At 48.0% G+C, this 20,692-nt stretch overlaps 1 protein-coding gene across 1 annotated transcript in view; it reads left to right on the top strand.

The window, feature by feature from the left end:
* The first annotated feature begins 5,343 nt into the window (after nt 1–5,343).
* limd2 (LIM domain containing 2) overlaps nt 5,344–20,692 on the top strand; it is a 96,044-nt gene continuing 80,695 nt past the window's right edge. The window contains exon 1 of the mRNA XM_072486937.1: nt 5,344–5,663. The gene's annotated coding sequence lies outside the window, so the exon portion shown is untranslated. The remainder of the gene's footprint in view (nt 5,664–20,692) is intronic.

The following is a 20,692-nucleotide window of genomic DNA, read 5'->3' as shown; positions in this document are numbered from 1 at the left end:
GGAATAGACAATAAATGCTGGCCTAGTCATTAAATGCTGCCAGCCCACACCTCATGAAGGAATAAAGTGAAGTACCTCCCACCCCCATTTTCAATGTCTCTATATTTGGTGAAGAGAAATTTTTCAAGAAATCTGGAGATTGATCTTCAGTCCCTGGAGACTCCTGGCTAATCCTGGCGTGTTCACAAGCCTAGGAGATACCTTGTGACAGGGAACTGATCAAAAATGAGATGTCAAACAGGAGGAGCTGGAGAAAATAAAAATCGCTACTTCCTCAGCACACATGTTTTTTTTCCTCTTTGTGTATATTACACCCCCTCAGGGCATACATTATTCGGCACAACATCGTGGGCCGAAGGGCCTGTTCTGTGCTGTATTTTCTATTACTCCCTCTGAGTGCACATTATCCGTGTACACACTGATGCACAATCAATTGGACAAAGACAAGAGTTGAATACAACTGAAGCTTTATTACTCTAAGATGTGTGGCCTCCCACAGCAGCTGGCAAAATGGCTGCTGCATGGAGGACACACATATTTATACTCCGCCTACTGGGCGGAGCCAGCAGGCAGGGACTACCGCTGTACCTGGAGTACAGGATCTTGCCGTACATCTCCTAATATATGTACAACAGTGGTTTACCACATTCACCCCTGTTAAAATTGAGTCCGGCGGGGGTGGTGGAGAACTATATACAGCAAGTTTGAGTTTAATGCACAGTATTGCAAGAAAAAATTTTCTTTTGAAGTCCAGTGGGTAGACAATCCCGAACCAGTTATAGGTTTAGTCAGTCCGGAGCCTTGATGTGCCGCTTGGAGCAACGCAGTGGTGGTGGCGATTCCGACGTTGGTCTGGTCCTCGGTGACTCCGGGAGCGTGCCAAAATCCTCTTCATCCTTGGGCGTGGGCAGGGGGAGGACGGATGGTCCTGGGGGGTTGCTGCTGGGAGCGCCCGGGGAGGGGGCGGTGGAGCCGGGCCAGAGGTGTGTGTGTGTGTGGAACCTGCTGGTGCCAGGTACCTGAGGGAGACAGTATCCTGGCCGCCTTCGAGGTGTAGGCATACTGGGGGTTCGCGTGGAGCCACTGCACCCTTTCTACCAACGGGTCCGCCTTGTGTAGTCAGATGTGCCTACGGAGGAGTACGGGTCCTGGAACTGCGAGCCACGTCGGGAGTGACACCCCGGATGTGGACTTCCTGGGGAAGGCAAAGTGACGTTCATGGGATGTGTCGTTAGTGGCGGTGCACAGTAGTGACCGAATGGAGTGCAATGCATCGGGGAGGACCACCTGCCAGCGGGAGGCAGAGAGATTCCTGGACCTTGGGGCCAGTTGGACGGCCCTCCAGACCGTCCCGTTCTCCCTCTCTACCTGCCCGTTTGCCCGGTAGTTATAGCTGGTCGTCCTACTGCAGGCAATACCCCTGCTGAGCAGGAACTGACGCAGCTCATCACTCATGAATGAGGATCCCCTGTCACTGTGGATGTAGGCGGGGAAACCAAACAGAGCGAAGATTGTGTTGAGGGCTTTGATGACGGTGGCAGACGTCATGTCGGGGCATGGGATGGCAAAGGGGAATCTGGAGTACTCATCAACCACACTGAGAAAATACGTGTTACGGTCGGTGGAGGGGTGGGGGCCTTTGAAATCCACGCTGAGGCGTTCAAAGGGGTGGGAGGCCTTCACCAGGCGCGCACGGTCTGGCTGGCAGAAGTGCGGTTTGCACTCCACACAGACCTGGCAGACCCTGGTGATTGTCCGTACTTCCTCGACGGAGTAGGGCAGATTGCGGGCCTTTATGAAATGGTACAATTGTGTGACTCCCGGGTGACAAAGGCTGACGTGCAGGGTCCGGAGTCGGTCTGCTTGTGCGCTGGCACATGTACCTCGGGATAGGGCGTCTGGGGGCTTGTTGAGCTTGCCGGGGCGATACATAATCTCATAGTTGTAGGTGGAGAGCTCGATCCTCCACCTCAAGATTTTATCATTTTTGATCTTGCCCCGCTGTGTGTTATTAAACATGAAGGCTACCGACCGTTGGTCAGTGAGGAGCGTAAATCTCCTGCCGGCCAGGTAATGCCTCCAAAGCCGAACAGCTTCAACGATAGCTTGGGCCTCCTTTTCGACAGAGGAGTGCCAATTTTCCAAGGCATGACGGGTGCGGGAAAAGAATACCTCGGGCCTGCCTGCCTGATTGATGGTGGCAGCTAGGGCGACGTCTGATGCGTCACTCTCCACTTGAAAGGGCAGCGTCTCGTCTACTGCGTGCATCGCGATATTGGCGATATCGGCTTTGATACGGTCGAAGGCATGTTGAGACTCGGCCGTCAGGGGAAAATGGGTGGACTGGATGAGAGGGCGGGCCTTGTCCGCATAGTTTGGGACCCACTGGGCGTAGTACGAAAAGAACCCCAGGTAGCGTTTGAGGGCCTTGGGGCAGTGGGGGAGGGGGAGCTCCATGAGGGGCGCATGCGGTCGGGATCAGGCCCCAGAACTCCGTTCTGGACCACATAGCCGAGGATGGCTAAGCGGTTCGTGCTGAACACGTTCTTCTCCGTGTTATAGGTGAGGTTTAGGAGAGTGGCGGTGTGGAGGAATTTTGCAAGGTTGGCATCGTGGTGCTGCTGATCGTGGCCGCAGATGGTGACATTGTCTAGGTACGGGAAGGTGGCCTGCAATCCGTACCGGTCGACCATTCGGTCCATCTCTCTTTGGAAGACCGAGACCCCGTTGGTGACGCTGAAGGGAACCCTGAGGAAGTGATAGAGGTGGCCACCTGCCTCGAAGGCAGTGTATGGACGGTCCGCCTTACGGATGGGGAGCTGGTGGTAGGAGTATTTGAGTTCTACAGAGGAGAAGACCGGGTACTGTGCAATCTGATTGACCATATCAGATATGCGTGGGAGGGGGTACGCGTCGAGCTGCGTGTACCTATTGATGGTCTGGCTGTAGTCCACGACCATTCTGTGTTTCTCCCCAGTTTTAACTACGACCACTTGGGCTCTCCAGGGGCTGTTGCTGGCCTCGATGATGCCTTCCCGAAGCAGCCGCTGGACCTCTAAGCTGATGAAGGTCCTGTCCTGGGTGCTGTACCGTCTGCTCCGGTAGTTAGATTTGCAAAAAGGGAAGGTAGGTCGACCTTTAGGGTCGCGAGGCCGCACACAGTAAGGGGTGGTAGGGGCCCGCCGAATTTCAAGGTTAGGCTCTGGAGGTTACATTGGAAGTCCAGGCCGAGTAGCAGGGCAGCGCAGAGATTGGGAAGGACGTAGAGGCGGAAGCCGCTGAATTCTACGCCCTGGACCGTGAGCGTGACTATACAGCACCCCCAGATCGCCACGATGTGGTATCCGGAGGCCAGGGAGATTCTTTGATTGGCGGGGTGTACCGCGAGGGAGCAGCGCCTTACCGTATCAGGGTGGATGAAGCTTTCGGTGCTCCCAGAGTCCAGTAGGCAAGAGGTCTTAATGCCCATCGATCTTAACACTGGTCGATGCGGTGGCCAGGTTGCGCAGGCGAGACTGGTCGATGGCTGGTGTCGGATGATGGGGTGCCCAGGGGGCACGGGTCCTGGAACAATGATGGTGCCCATGTGCCGTGGGGGAGACAAGATGGCGGCGCCTGGAGATCTTGGGGTGGACAAAATGGCGGCACCATCTGGCCGCACGTGGCGGGGTTGAAAAAATGGCAGTGCCCGCACGTGTTCCGTGGAGGGGAAGATGGCCGCGCCCACTGGCCGCGCGTGGTCCAGGGAGGCGAAGATGGCGGCGCTCATTGTGCGTAAACGAGGGGGGTCGGTGCGATAGCGCGGGCCTGGCACACTGCGGCGAAGTGCCCCTTCTTCTGCAGGCGTTACAAAGGGCAGCGCGGGCCGGGCAACCTTGGCGGGGGTGTTTTTGTTGGCCGCAAAAGTAACATCGGGGACCCCCGGGGTTGGCTGGCTGGCGTGAGGCGCAGGCGTATTGGCTGGGTAAGGCCCCCGCTGGGGTGGCCGTCTGTGGGATCCACGATGCGTAGGAGGGGTGGGCCACGCGGCTGGGGGTGTAGGCCTGAATATTGCGCGATGCGACCGTCATGGATAGCGCTAGCTTCTTTGTCTCTGCGAGATCGAGCGTGGCCCCCTCTAAAGGTTGCTGGCATATGAGGTCTGACCCAATCCCCGTAACAAAAGCATCCCGCATAAGGAGGTTTGAATGTTCTGTGGCCGTAATGGCCTGACAGTCACAGTCTCTGACTAGTGGAATTAAGGCACGCCAGAAATCTTCTGCGGACTCACCAGGGAGCTGACAGCGAGTGGAGAGTACGTGTCTGGCAAAGAGCGTGTTCGTCCGCTGGGCATAATTCTCTTTAAGTAGCGCCATGGCTTTGTCGTAGTTCGCGCGTCCTGGATCAGAGGAAAGACGTTGGAGCTCAAGCTTGAGTACAGTATCTGTATTTTCTGAGCTTCTGCAATTGGGTCTGGTGCAGACCTAATGTACGCCTCGAAACAAGCTAGCCAGTGCTGAAAGTCCTTTTTGGCATTGCTTGATTGCGGATCCAGCTGCAGGCGATCCGGCTTGATGTGGAGGTCCATCTTCTGAAAATCTTGGAGTAATAAATTGATGCACGATCAATTGGACAAAGATGAGAATTGAATACAACTGAGGCTTTATTACTCTAAGATGTGTGTCCTCCCACAGCAGCTGGTGAAATGGCTGCTGCACGGAGGACACACATATTTATACTCCGCCTACTGGGCGGAGCCAGCAGGCAGGGACTACCGCTGTACCTGTAGTACAGGGTCTTACCGTACATCTCCTAATATATGTACAACAGTGGTTTACCACACACACCACCCCCTCTGCACACACATCACATGTTTCTTAATCAAACATTATTCCTCCTGAGTATACATGACTCGTTATGTCCACCTTATTCCCTACGTTAATGAAACGCTGCCTTATAAAGGAAGCAGACACCATAAACCTGAAAACAACAGGGCATAAACCTTTCTCGGTGCAGTGTCTCGGCTCCCCGACTTGTGCAGGACATATTCTTGGAGACCCTGTGTGCCCTCTCAACCCTCTGACCCACCCTGCCCAGTCAAACGTCCATGTCCAAAAGATATTTGAAAATAACCATGTTAAAAAAAACATGGAGTTTCAGATTTGTTGATAACATCCATGACTTTCCTTCCAGTCTGCGGTGTCCTGGACACTAATCTTTAATTCTTAGGAGACTCCTGGCCATCGCCTGAGGCTCTGCTAACCAACCCCAACTCTAATAGTGAGGGAGGGATTGAATGGGTTGAGATGGTGGGGCGGGACTGACGGGTGTCACTGAATCCGATGGGCAATATTCGACAGGCGAGGCCGGTTTCAGGGAGTGGGGCAATCAGGGGCAGATTATGAGCCTTGAATTCGAGACACAGATGTCGTTCTCTTCTACCAGCCGGCAAGATGGGCAGCAGTCAAAGTGAAAAAAGAGAATTGGATAATTTGAACCAATCACTGGCTACATCCTGCTACTGCCAAAAAAGCCTGTTTGCGCTGGATGACAGACAGGAAGGTTCACAGCAACTCGCTTAGCATTGCAGAAGATAGTCAGCTGAAAGCTCAAGCTAACGGCCATCTGCATCCAGCCTGCTGTAGGGGGAAGAAGGAGAGAGAGGAGAGGAGAAAACATATGTGGTAAGCATTTGCATGCATTGAATTAATCCAGGCGTTTGAATCAGTTGGGGTTGGGGGGAGGGGGTGGCACATAGGAAAGGAAGATAGCATAAGCTTTTACTTAACACAGCCTGCAAGGGCAAGAACAGCATGCCAACATTCCGTCTGGTGACGAAGACGGGAAATGTGCATTTTCTAATTAAATTATTAAGTGGATGAGCTGTGAAGTGAGATAGGAGGCTCGCTCTGTCCACATTGAGGGGAGCCGGCTGCAGGCGGGGAGCTGGCTGCACAAAGAGGCTTCGCTCCTGCCCAGGGTCCCATTGTCTCAGCCAGTCCCTCCTGCTTTCTTTCATTCAAAAGCGGACATGTCTGCTGCATGTAGTTTCCCAGAACGCGCGACTGTTGTGGTTTATGTGTTTTTTTGTTGGTTTCAATAATCAGGTCCAGTTTCACTGGCGGGGGGTGGATTTATGTTTTTGGCGCTGGTTGGCCACTCGGGCGCTGAGGATGTTAAGGAGGCTTCCTTTCAAATTGCAATAAAAAGAGATGCCCAAGGCGGGGTCCTGACACTTGAAGCCACCCCGCTACAGAGCCGCGATTGTGGTCCTCAGAAGAACAAAAAGGCAACTTGGGGTGGGTAGGGGGCACTACCCGTGCCCACTGACCCCCGACCTACTGTATTCATGGCCAGCAATAGCTCCTCTTACTCCAACACGGAGTTGTGGCAATGTGGACAGATAGACTGACCCAGTGGCAGCTTACTCTCATACATACATCGCTATAGAGGGGTGTGTCAGCCTATACTTGTGTAAATGTGTGTGTGTGGGGGGGAATTGCAAAACCCTCCCACTGTAACAGCACAATAATAAAACCATTAAGATGGAATCTGCATGATATCCCCAGTGTCAGTCTGTAACTGAGTGATACTCAGAGTCAAGTACATTGCTTCCCCCCCCCCCCCCCCGCTTTGGGGTTTAACTGGTCTTAGACAGGGCAGGAGAAGGGCTGTGCTGCAATCGCCACCGTATCTCTAGCTTGTGGACGGAACTGGGCTCGGGCTTCGTGGTTGAATAGCCTGTCAGCACTGAGTGTCTGGACTGACAGGTGAAGGGTGGGCGCTTCGGTGAGTTACATCAGGTACAACATCCCAGGAACTGCACCCCCACCGCCTTCCTTTGAAAAGAAATCAACGCCTGCACCCGAGGATGGAAAATACACCATGTCACAGATCCCCCTCCCCTCCCTGTCAGTGTCGGATTGCCAATGGAGCATTGTTTACACTACAACCATAAATCAACATTTCCTCTGTATCCAATCAGGCTGCACCTTGTAACCAGATACATCATTTACTCTGATGCCTGGTTACCCTGGAGCCAACCAGAACCTGGTTAAAACCATTTCTGAATTCTACTGATGGGCAGCGCGTCCTGCCTGAGATCATCACACAGGAAGGTATTGACCACCATCACACTGCCTACCAGCCAGGGTAAGGTAACCCTCCCAGCGTGTGCCCGCGAACCATTCTCCTCTCTATACAGTTCTGGTTTCCTGTTCCTGTAACCTGAACCTGTGGGCCAGGAGGCTCAAATTCTGCTCAATTCCACCGGTAGACTCGAAAGGGCTTTTGCATACAAGCTGTCTAATGTATTGTGTATGCCAGCTGTCCCCACGAGGAGCTTGTGAAGAGGGTTGTGTGTCTGTGTGTAATGGCAGTGTTCGGTGTAGATGAATGTTGGTGAGGAGTATGAGTATAAGTGTGAATGTGCACAGTTTGTTTACATGCATGTGCAGAGCCTGTGTGCAGACTTAAGTTTGTATGGGTTGTGCTAATAGACTCGTGTACACATTGGTGTAGTTTATGCACATTTATGCTATAAGCGTGATCCTTGAGCATTTTGATGTAAATGAATGCAACATGTGTATCTACATAGGTTCACATAGGTATCTCTATGTGAGCATTTGTCTATTTGCACATATCCAGTATACCTGTGAATGTGGCTGTGTGTCATGTTTTTTCATAAGTCAAAATAAATCAATAAATTAAATAAAAATAAATAAATAAGATGGGTGACAGGCCCTGGTGGAGTACTGTAACTAACACTAAACTTCAAAGGAAACTTAACTGACTAAACCATAATTCCCTTTCCGACCCCCTCAACTGTCTACTACTTAGACCTGTTGATGGCCACCTTGGCCAGGCCCAGGAGCAAGAGGTCCTCCTCCTCCCCACCACCCTTCACACTAGGGGCTGTATGTCGATGTGAGCAGTGTGCATTGTAAAAATGCAATCTCAGTTCATAAACAATGAGTGTGGACACGACAGGACTGCATGCAGTTTTTAGGAGAGGAACATGGTGCGAGGGGGGCCGAGGAGGGCCCCGTTCCAGATGTCTGTCACTGCCTTTTGAACTGTACTTCCAGAGAGATCTCAGTTGCTGACATAGCTGTCTGACTACAGCTCAGCTCCTACCTCGAGCATCATATCCGATACACAATAACACAAGAAATAGAAGCAGGAATAGGCCTCCAAGCCTGCCCCGCCTTTCAACACGATTAGGGCTGATCTATGCCGGCCTCAACTCTTTTTCTGTGCCATTTCCCCATAGCCCTATGTTCCTCGATCTATCAAACATTTATCCATCTCCACTTTAAATACTTCTAATGATCCAGCTTCCACCACCCTCCGGGGCAGAGAATTTCAGAGATTCACCATTCTCTGCGAGAAGAAATTTCTACGCACCTCAGTTTTAAATGACTGGCTAGTTATCTTGTAGCTATGTTCCCTGGTTTGAGACTCTCCCACTAATGAAAACATCTCACCATCTATATTTTTGAATAAGGTCACACCTCACCAGACATCCGTGAGGGAGTTTTAAACCCAAAGAACTTGCCACAAGGATTTAGTGTCTCAGATCTCCAGCCCAGGAAAACTATTTTCAGTCCATTTAACAATAGTTTCTGTCATGATCCCAGCATCACTCTGGCCAGACCTGTCAAATGTGTACTTTAAAGATAAGGGTGTGATGATTATAAACTCTGAAGACTGTAATAGCAGAACGTAGAGTGATGTATCTCCATCATTAGATTAAGCTCTCTTTCAAAATGGTGTGGCTGTTGAAGGCTGAAAAACTCTTGCTAAGAATCGTTTTGCTAAGTGGCGCAAAAGTGTGTTTCACTGTGATTGCTAACTACAGATTTCACATTAGCGAGGGAGCAGTTTTGTCAGCATTGGTTAAATCGTACATTATAGAGAGGGGGGTGTGGTATTTCAGAGTGTGAGCGCGCCACATTAGAGACTGCATGGTGAAAGGGTGTGAGCTATGTCAGTGAGACAGAGGGCGAGGAATTCGAGGCAGGGACATCGGCACCCCAAATTTGGTGCTCACATTTACTATAAAGGCACTCGTCATGGGGGAGAGGCAACCGACTTTGCTGGCTGATTCAGAAATGAGGGTAATGAAGTGGAGATTTGCTCTCCACCCTGTGATTCAGACAGACTGTTAGCTGCATTAGATGTGATATTATTGAAGAAGTAATAAAACCTCAGTTTTATATCTAATCTCTTCTACCTTTTAGCCCAGCTAATTGGGCTATACCTTTTCTGTGGTGACCTCTTTAGTTACTGATGGGTTCAGGGTCAGCTCACGATTCCAGACTCCTGAAAACTTTTGCCTGTTACTCACTGTGTCCGGGAACCCGAATCTTTGCTCCTGATCTCTATCCAGGGATTGTGCAGGAGGGTAGGGTGAGGACCTGATCAGTGGCATTTATGTCGCCAGATACACAGTTCGTGCTCACTGTCCCAATAGCCCCTGCACATATGGTCAGTTGGGGAAAGTGAGGACACCCAGGCCCGGCTAACATTGAAATGAAATGAAAATCGCTTATTGTCACAAGTAGGCTTCAAATGAAGTTATTGTGAAAAGCCCCTAGTCACCACATTCCGGCGCCTGTTCGGGGAGGCTGGTACAGGAATTGTACCGTGCTGCTGGCCTGCCTTGGTCTGCTTTCAAAGCCAACGATTTAGCCCTGTGCTAAACAGCCCCAGTAGGGGAAGATATAAGTAGGGGAAGATACATAGGAGAAAATATAAGCAGTGGTTGTATTAAAGAAGCCATTAACAAAAATTGTATAAACCTGTTCTTGCAGCAAATGGAGTTTCCTGTACGCTCAGAGTTTATATAACAAACAGGCTGTGAAACATAAGCAAGCAATTTTGTAGGAGAGAGGAGGAGATACCCCCGCCCTGAGTCCCTAGTACTTGCACAAGGGCATATTATGTGGCAAATTTGACGATAACTGTTGATTTAAGCCCTGTTTTTAGGATTGACACATCAAGATCCAGTCAGTGACTAAACAATGTTCACAAAAATTGCATAGCCCCATTGACTGGGCCCCTGCTACAGACATCCCCTCTTCTTGTATAGTTTGGGGGCCACAGCTGAATTTAGGAGATTTGGCGGCCATAATGAATTGTTGTTAACCTCCCCTGGTTGCATGGCTTTAGGGCAGCAATATTTATAAACTTTCCCTTCGTGGAATTTGCTACCAGATGGCGTAGAATAGTGCATTTAGCGGTAAGCTGGATAAACATAAATGCAAGAAAGAAATAGAGAAGGATATGCTGGTGGGGTTTAGAGTTAGATATAGTCTGGCAGGAACAGCATAAACACAAGCAAAGTAAAATCTCCATAGTTCCAGGTGACCATAGACTGTTCTCCCCTTTTGAGAGACAGCTGTCCAGTGGTGATTTAACCTCAAGGTCACCACACCACAGGCAAGGGGCAAGGATGAGAAGGCGAGGCCTTCATGAATAACCTCAGCCGGTAGAGGGACTGAACCCGCGCTGTTGGTGTCGCCCTGCATCACAAACCAGCCATCCAGCCAACTGAGCTAAACAGGGCTCCCACACAAGCAACGACAATTGGGGTGAATTGCCTGTTTTAGTCCTGTTAGTTCTAAAGTCTTGTCAGTCTTTCCCCCTGGTTGTTGCTATATTGTTGTACTAGAGTGCTGTGGTATTCCTCTCCTAGGGAGATGCAATGCTGCATGCACTCTGCCTGTGGCTGCCCATACATGTTGAGGTTGTGAAGCCACAAGTGACAAATCTGAATGAGTTATCTTGGTGCCTGAGGTTCCAGGCCGGAGCTCATAGTCTGACCATTTACCCTGGTCTGGACGGTCAGCTGTCTCCAAAACCATGGATACTGCATTCACAACCAGGTTGTACCCTGGCCTTCACCTGTGGGCCGACTGTGGCTCAGTGGTGGTACTCTTGTCTCGGACTGGTGCATATAATCTAGGCCGACACTCTGTGTGGTACTGAGGGAGTGCAGTAATATCTTTCAAATGAGCCGTTCAGCCAAGATCCTCTTCCCTCTGCGGTGAACATAAAAGATCCCATTGCACTACCCTGGTGTCCTGGCCATTATTTATCCTTCAACCAACATTACTCCAACCAAATTATCTGGTCACTATCACAAAATGCAGCATGAAATATGAGTAAAGAACTGGATTCAATGTACGTTGTTGTTGAGGCAGTCACTACCTGTAGTTTGATCTGATGGGCGTAGGCTGGTGGTTTCTAGTTTAGGGGCAGGCAGCCTGGTTCTTGCAGATTATTCTCCGATAAGAGTACAAATTTCTATTGAAGCAGTAACAATGGCGTCTCAGTTGATACTGAAAATAAGGATGATGGGGCTTTCACATAACAAGGTCCTTTTATCTTTAAGATGAGCTTTCTCTTGCTGCTAGTTGTAAGGTTCTTTTATGGCATCATAACGATAGGTTAGTACAGATGAGTGAGGCCTTTCAGCTCACTTAGCTTATCCTGCCACAGAAACGTGCACTTCTCTCATCATGATGTATATAATACACCTTGAACAATTTCAGAGCTTTTGCCTCTACTTCATTGAAAGTGGTGGTCACCCTGGAGGAAGTAAACTACAGAACAGAGTAATGGAATTAAGTTTTCATGATTCCATTACTATTGGAGGCACCTTGCTATGCACACATTGACTACATTACTATAGGGACTACATGCCATTGACTGTAAAACACTTTAGGACATCCTGAATTATGAAAGATGCTCTGTGAATCCAAGTGTTTCTTTCAGGGTTTTGTGTGCAGACTGCAAGGGTCACAGAGCTGGACTAATGACCAATTTTCTGTAACTCAGAAATCCTGGATTCCAGTTGTGAATCTCAGCCTTGCCTGAGCACAGTGACTCAGCACAGATGGGGGGTTGAACCGGTAACCTGGTGAGAAGCCCAACTGCATTAATGAACCACCTACCATGCCCATTCAAAATGCTCTGAAATGGTTGGGAAGGGATCAATGAGTTTTGCATATTTAATTTTCTTATTTTTCAAACCCCTATGCTGTTGTGTGGTGAGCTGTTAGTGGTGAAGCTCAATCTGACCCACTGGTCTCCTTGCCCTTTTGCACTGCTTTCCTCATAGCCTCGGAATCACAGAATGGTTACAATACAGAAGGAGGCCATTCCGCCTGCCATGATTGTGCTGGTTCTCCGAAGGAACAATTCACCAAGTGCAACTCCATTGCCTTCTCCCCGTAACCCTGCCATTTTCAGATGATCCTTGGATGCCTTCATTGGTCCTGCCTCCACCATACTCTCAGGCAATGCATTCCAAATCCTAACCACTCAATGCATGAACATTTATTTTTCTCATGTCGCCATTGCTGCTTTTGCTAATCAATTTAAATTTGTGTCCTCGGTTTCTCGATCCTTCTGCCATCTGGAGCAGTTTCTCCTATGTGAATTGGTCCAGACCCCGGATGATTTTGAATATCTCTATCAAATCTCCCCTCAATATTCACTCCCCGCAGAAAACAGTCCCAACTTCTTCATGGCAGATGGTGAAATTTGAATAAAAATCCGGAATGAAAAATCTAATGATGACTATGAAACCCATTGTCGATTGTCGTAAACACCCATCTGGTTCACAAATGTCCCTTGGGGAAAGAAATCTGCCAATCTTGCCTGGTCTAGTTAACTCTTAAATGCCCTCAGGGATAGGCAATAAATGCTGGCCCAGCCAGTGAAGCCCACATCCCATGAATGAATAAATAAATCGATCTGCATAATTGAAGTTCCTCATCCCTGGAACTATTATCATTATTCTCTTCTGTACTCTCGCCAGTGCCTTCACAACCTTTCTGATGTGTCACCCAGAACCGGACACAGTGCTCGGGTTGAGGCTGAGCCAGTGTGTTATTCAGGTTTGACATGACCTCTGCTTTGGTACGTTCTGCCCCTATTAATATAGCCACGGATACTGAAACAACCACACTCTCAACTGTCCTGCCAGCTTCAATGATTCATGCACATTTATCCCCAGGTCCCTCTGCTTCCACAACCCTTTTATTTAATTTTGTTTCTCCATGTTCTCCCTACCAAAATGAATCACTTCACACTTCTCTGCATTGAATTTTATTTGCCACATCCACCCATTTCACCAACCAGTTCACATACATTTGAAGTTCTGCAGCATCCTCCAAATTTCCAAGTTTTATATCATCTGCAAATTTTAAATTTGGTGCCCTTTACACAAAGGAAATTGCAACACAAACAAATGCAACGAGCCAGCTCATTTAAACAAGAATGGAGGGACGGAAGGTACAACAATGATGTCCAAGCCATTTGGCTCTGTGGATTGCTCAGGTGTTTATAGAACATAGAACATTACAGCGCAGTACAGGCCCTTCGGCCCTCGATGTTGCGCCGACCTGTGAAACCACTCTAAAGCCCATTTACACTATTCCCTTATCATCCATATGTCTATCGAATGACCATTTCAATGCCCTTAGTGTTGGCGAGACCACTACTGTTGCAGGCAGGGCATTCCTTGCCCTTACTACTCTGAGTAAAGAACCTACCTCTGACATCTGTCTTATATCTATCTCCCCTCAATTTAAAGCTATGTCCCCTCGTGCTAGACATCACCATCCGAGGAAAAAGGCTCTCACTGTCCACCCTATCTAATCCTCTGATCATCCTCTGTATGCCTCAATTAAGTCACCTCTTAATCTTCTCTCTAACGAAAACAGCCTCAAGTCCCTCAGCCTTTGCTCATAAGATCTTCCCTCCATACCAGGCAGCATTCTGGTAAATCTCCTCTGCACCCTTTCCAATGCTTCCACATCCTTCCTATAATGCGGCGACCAGAATTGCACGCAATACTCCAAATGCGGCCGCACCAGAGTTTTGTACAGCTGCAACATGACCTCATGGCTCCGAAACTCAATCCCTCCACCAATAAAAGCTAACACACCATACGCTGTCTTAACAACCCTCTCAGCCTGGGTGGCATCTTTCAGGGATCTATGTACATGGACACCGAGATCTCTTTGCTCATCCACACTGCCAAGAATCTTACCATTAGCCCAGTACTCAGTCTTCCTGTTATTCCTTCCAAAATGAATCACCTCACACTTTTCTGCATTAAACTCGATTTGCCACCTCTCAGCCCAGCGCTGCAGCTTATCGATGTCCCTCTGCAACTTGTAACATCCTTCTGCACTGTCCACAACTCCACCAACTTTAGTGTCATCTGCAAATTTACTCACCCATCCTTCTACCCCCTCCTCCAGGTCATTTATAAAAATGACAAACAGCAGTGGCCCCAAAACTGATCCTTGTGGTACACCACTAGTAACTGGACTCCAGTCTGAACATTTCCCATCAACCACCACCCTTTGTCTTCTTCCAGCTAGCCAATTTCTGATCCAAACTGCTAAATCACCCTGAATCCCATGCCTCCGTATTTTCTGCAGTAGCCTACCATGGGGAACCTTATCAAACGCTTTACTGAAATCCATATACACCACATCAACTGCTTTACCCTCATCCACCTGTTTGGTCACCTTCTCAAAGAACTCTATAAGGTTTGTGAGGCACGACCTATCCTTCACAAAACCGTGTTGACTATCTCTAATCAAATTATTCCTTTCCAGATGATTGTACACCCTATCTCTTATAAACCTTTCCAAGATTTTGCCCACAACAGAAGTAAGGTTCACTGGTCTATAGTTACTGGGGTTGTCTCTACTCCCCATCCTGAACAAGGGGACAACATTTGCTATCCTCCAGTCTTCTGGCACTATTCCTGGAGACAAAGATGACTTAAAGATCAAAGCCAAAGGCTCAGCAATCTCCTCCCTAGCTTCCCAGAGAATCCTAGGATAAATCCCATCCGGTCCAGGGGACCTATCTATTTTCACACTTTCCAGAATTGCTAACACCTCCTCCTTTTGAACCTCAAGCCCTTCTAGTCTACTAGCCTGAATCTCAGTAGTCACCTCGACAACATTGTCTTTTTCCTGTGTGAATACTGACGAAAAATATTCATTTAGCACCTCTCCTATCTCCTCGGACTCCAAGCACAACTTCCCACTACTGTCCTTGACTGGCCCTACTCTTACCCTCGTCATTCTTTTTACATAGAATTTACAGTGCAGAAGGCGGCCATTCGGCCCATCAAGTCTGCACCGGCTCTCGGAAAGAGTACCCCATCCAAGGTCCACACCTCCATCCCATCCCCATAACCCAGCAACCTCACCTAATCCCCATAACCCAGTAACCCCACCCAACACTCAGGGCAATTTTTGGACACTATGGGCAATTTAGCATGGCCAATCCACCTAACCCGCACATCTTTGGACTGTGGGAGGAAACCGGAGCACCCGGAGGAAAGCCACGCACACACCGGGAGAATGTGCAGACTCCGCACAGACAGTGACCCAAGCCAGGAATCAAACCTGGGACTCTGGAGCTGTGAAGCAATTGTGCTATCCACAATGCTACAGTGCTTTTAATCCTGACATATCTATAGAAAGCTTTAGGGTTATCCTTGATCCTACCTGCCAAAGACTTATCATGTCCCCTCCTGGCTTTTCTTAGCTCTCTCTTTAGGTCCTTCCTAGCTAACTTGTAACTCTCGAGCGCCCTAACTGAACCTTCATGTCTCATCTTTACATAAGCCTCCTTCTTCCTCTTGACAAGTGTTTCGACTGCTTTAGTAAACCACGGTTCCCTTGCTCGACCACTTCCTCCCTGCCCGACAGGTCCATACTTATCAAGGACACGCAGTAGCTGTTCCTTGAACAAGCTCCACATTTCCATTGTGCCCATCCCCTGCAGTTTTCCTCTCCATCCGATACATCCTAAGTCTTGCCTCATCGCATCATAATTGCCTTTCCCCCAGATATAACTCTTGTCCTGCGGTATATACCTATCCCTTTCCATCACTAAAGTAAACGTAATCGAATTGTCACTATCACCAAAGTGCTCACTACCTCCAAATCTAACACCTGTCCTGGTTCATTATTATGTGGCCTCGGAACCAAGTATAACATTTAAACTTGTGCTACTATTAATTTGCAGATAGCTGAGCTATCTGAGTTAAACCTGATGCATCTGCTCATAGAGTGGAGTGCAGAGGACAGGGAACGAACAGTGACCCCGAGTCTGAGGAACAGAGTTCTGGCTGGAATGTATGGCTCATGAGGGTGGAGGATGGAGTGAGGCTGTAGAAAACAGAGTGGCACAGTGGTTAGCACTGCTGCCTCGCACCTCCAGGGTGTCATGGGACTTTCCCTTTAAGAAATGCTTTTGTCTTATCACATGGCTTCAGTGATGTCATTGTGTGGTTGGAGCTGGGCTGTGGCTCTGGGAGTTAGTTTTACTTTTGCTTTGTGTTTGAACTGGTTTTGTTCTGCACAGGTTGAAAGAAGGTTTTTCTCTATCTGCATTTAAAAAGCTGTTTCCAGACTGCTTGATAACTTGAAAAGAAATAACTGTTTCCTGGAAGGAATTCAAACCTGCTGTTTTGGAAAGAAAACAAGAGCATCCAAGTGCTATGTGCTGGGCCACACCTTTGAAAAGGGGTTTCTGGTTTATGGGATCTTGTTATTAAATTGGAACAGCTAAAGGGGGAATTTATTAAGGGTAATACAACGAGTACTGTAGCTGTGTGGGGTATTTATGTTGGTAGTTGATAGAAATGTGGGTTTATAAAATTGTTAACTAAATTCGTAGAATAAACCTTGTTTTTGATTAAAAGTGATAAAAGTTGAATAACACCTGAAAGGCAGGCCCTTGAGCTCATCGTAACCAAAATCAATAAACAGTTGTAGGTCAGGTGAACTCCATGACATACTTTGGTGTTTTCTAAACCCTGATCCATAACAAGGGACCCAGGTTCAATTCCAGCCTTGGGTGACTGTCTGTGTGGAGTCTGCACATTCTACCCGTGTCTGTGTGGATTTCCTCCGGGTGCTCCAAATTCCTCCCACAGTCCAAAAATGTGCAGGTTTGGTGGATTGGCCTTGAACAATTGCTGCTTAATGCCATGGGATGTGCAGGTTAGTTTAGGTGAATGGATCTAGGTAGAGTGTTTGGAGGGTTGGTTCAGACTCAATGGGCTGAATGGCCACCTTCTGCATTGCAGGGATTCTATGATTCTGTGAAAACCTGTGACACATCCTTGTCGTTGGCTCATTGAGACAGTGGGAACAAGGGCCGATGAACAGTGATGGGTGTGATACACAGAGGCATGGAATAGCTGAAGCTTTTGAAGGGCAAAGGGGATTTGAGAAACAGATTTTCAAAATCAGAAAGCCGGTAAAAAGAATGAGGTTTAGGGATAAGTGGGCAATGTCAGAGGTGAGAGAATGAAGTTAGTGTTGTAAAGGATTGGAATTCAGTAACTGAACAAATAGAAGAGTTTAATAAAATTCCAGCATTGTCCAAAACTAAATATAAGACAGTCTTTAAAGAATTCAGAAGTAATTTCTTTACCCAGAATATTAGTTTGTGGAATTTTCAGGTGCAAAGAACAGTGGAGTTCAATAGCATACATGCATTTAAGAATCTAGATAGCTATCTGAGGCAAAATGGTATGGAAGGATATGCAGAGGGGGAGGTGGTGGCGCAGTGGTGTTGTCACTGGACTAGTAAACCAGAAACCCAGGGTAATGCTCTGGGGACCAGGTTCGAATCCCGCCACTGCAGATGGTGAAATTTGAATTCAATAAATCTGGAAATAAAAGTCTAATGATGACCATGAAACCATTGCCGATTGTTGTGAAAACGCATCTGGTTTCCTAATGTCCTTTCGGGAAGGAAATCTGCCATCATAACCTGGTCTGGCCAACAGCGACTCCAGACTCACAGCAATGTGGTTGAATCTTAACTACGCCCGTGAGGACAATTAGGGATGGTCAATAAATGCTGGCCCAGCCAGCGACGCCCAAGTCCCATGTACGAATGAAAAAACAGATAGGGTTAAATTCAGTAGGCTGGGAAGAGACACCGATAAACCGATAAATGCAGGATAAACACCGAGATAGACCATTTGGGCCAAATCACCTATATCTATGCTGTAAATTCTATGTAATATGCAAAAATATGGAAATGATTTGCAATCGAACACAAAGGGTTAATTCTGTATCAGCAGCCTCTAATTTTAAACTGGGATGATGTTTTGGCACATTGCCGCAGATTTCCTGGACCCTGGACTGGCATTCAGATAAGGCTGGAGACGTGAGCTATTAATTCAGTGGACCATGGAAGCCTGTGCACTAAAGATATGTCATTATGTGTCTCCTTGTTGAACACATGCTGAATTTTAAATTCCTCTAACTTTAACTCTTAAAACGGCGGCATGTGGCGCAGCGGTCAGCACTGGGACTGCGGCGCTGAGGACCCGGGTTCGAACCCCGGCCCTGGGTCACTGTCTGTATGGAGTTTGCACATTCGCCCCATGTCTGCTTGGATTTTACCCTCACAGCCCAAAAGATGTGCAGGTTAGGTGGATTGACCACACTAAATTGCCCCTTAACATAGAACATAGAAAATACAGCACAGAACAGGCCCTTCGGCCCACGATGTTGTGCCAAACCTTGGTCCTAGATTAATCATAGATTATCATTGAATTTACAGTGCAGAAGGAGGCCATTCGGCCCTTTGAGTTTGCACTGGCTCTTGGAAAGAGCACCCTACCCAAACTCAACACCTCCACCCAACACCAAGGGCAATTTTGGACACTAAGGGCAATTTATCATGGCCAATCCACCTAACCTGCACATCTTTGGACTGTGGGAGGAAACCGGAGCATCCGGAGGAAACCCACGCAGACACGGGGAGGATGTGCAGACTCCGCACAGACAGTGGTCCAAGCCTGAATCGAACCTGGGACCCTGGAGCTGTGAAGCAATTGTGCTATCCACAATGCTACCGTGCTGCCCTTAAGAACAAATAAATCTACACTATATCATTTTACCGTAATCCATGTACCTATCCAATAGCTGCTTGAAGGTCCCTATTGTTTCCGACTCAACTACTTCCACAGGCAGTGCATTCCATGCCCCCACTATTCTCTGTGTAAAGAACCTACCTCTGATATCCCTCCTATATCTTCCACCTTTCACCTTAAAAATATATCCCCTTGTAATGGTTTGTTCCACCCGGGGAAAAAGTCTCTGACTGTCTACTCTATCTATTCCCCTGATCATCTTATAAACCTCTATCAAGTCGCCCCTCATCCTTCTCCGTTCTAATGAGAAAAGGCCTGCACCCTCAACCTTTCCTCGTAAGACCTACTCTCCATTCCAGGCAACATCCTGGTAAATCTCCTTTGCACTTTTTCCAAAGCTTCCACATCCTTCCTAAAATGAGGCAGCCAGAACTGTACACAGTACTCCAAATGAAGCCTGACCAAAGTTTTGTACAGCTGCATCATCACCTCACGGCTCTTAAATTCAATCCCTCTGTTAATGAACGCGAGCACACCATAGGCCTTCTTCACAGCTCTATCCACTTGAGTGGCAACTTTCAAAGATGTATGAACATAGACCCCAAGATCTCTCTGCTCCTCCACATTGCCAAGAACTCTACCGTTAACCCTGTATTCCGCATTCATATTTGTCCTTCCAAAATGGACAACCTCACACTTTTCAGGGTTAAACTCCATCTGCCACTTCTCAGCCCAGCTCTGCATCCTATCTATGTCTCGTTGCAGCTGACAACAGCCCTCCTTACTATCCACAACTCCACCAATCTTCGTATCGTCTGCAAATTTACTGACCCACCCTTCAACTCCCTCATCCAAGTCATTAATGAAAATCACAAACAGCAGAGGACCCAGAACTGATCCCTGCAGTACGCCACTGGTAACTGGGATCCAGGCTGAATATTTGCCATCCACCACCACTCTCTGACTTCTAACGGTTAGCCAGTTCGTTATCCAACTGGCCAAATTTCCCACTATCCCATGCCTCCTTACTTTCTGCAGAAGCCTACCATGGGGAACCTTATCAAATGCCTTACTAAAATCCATGTACACTACATCCACTGCTTTACCTTCATCCACATGCTTGGTTACCTCCTCAAAGAATTCAATAAGACTTGTAAGGCAAGACCTACCCCTCACAAATCCGTGCTGACTATCCCTAATCAAGCAGTGTCTTTCCAGATGCTCAGAAATCCTATCAGTACCCTTTCCATTACTTTGCCTACCACCGAAGTAAGACTAACTGGCCTGTAATTCCCAGGGTTATCCCTAGTCCCTTTTTTGAACAGGGGCACGACATTTGCCACTCTCCAATCCCCTGGTACCACCCCTGTTGACAGTGAGGACGAAAAGATCATTGCCAACGGCTCTGCAATTTCATCTCTTGCTTCCCATAGAATCCTTGGATATATCCCGTCAGGCCCGGGGGACTTGTCTCTCCTCAAGTTTTTCAAAATGCCTAACTCATCTTCCTTCCTAACAAGTATTTCCTCGAGCTTACCAATCTGTTTCACACTGTCCTCTCCAACAATATCGCCCCTCTCATTTGTAAATACAGAAGAAAAGTACTCGTTCAAGACCTCTCCTATCTCTTCAGACTCAATACACAATCTCCCGCTACTGTCCTTGATCGGACCTACCCTCGCTCTAGTCATTCTCATATTTCTCACATATGTGTAAAAGGCCTTGGGGGCTTTCCTTGATCCTACCCGCCAAAGATTGTTCATAATCCCT

Source organism: Scyliorhinus torazame, chromosome 21 (assembly GCF_047496885.1).
Source record: "Scyliorhinus torazame isolate Kashiwa2021f chromosome 21, sScyTor2.1, whole genome shotgun sequence".
NCBI classification, from domain to species: domain Eukaryota; kingdom Metazoa; phylum Chordata; class Chondrichthyes; order Carcharhiniformes; family Scyliorhinidae; genus Scyliorhinus; species Scyliorhinus torazame.
This window is presented reverse-complemented; position numbering and strand designations above follow the sequence as displayed.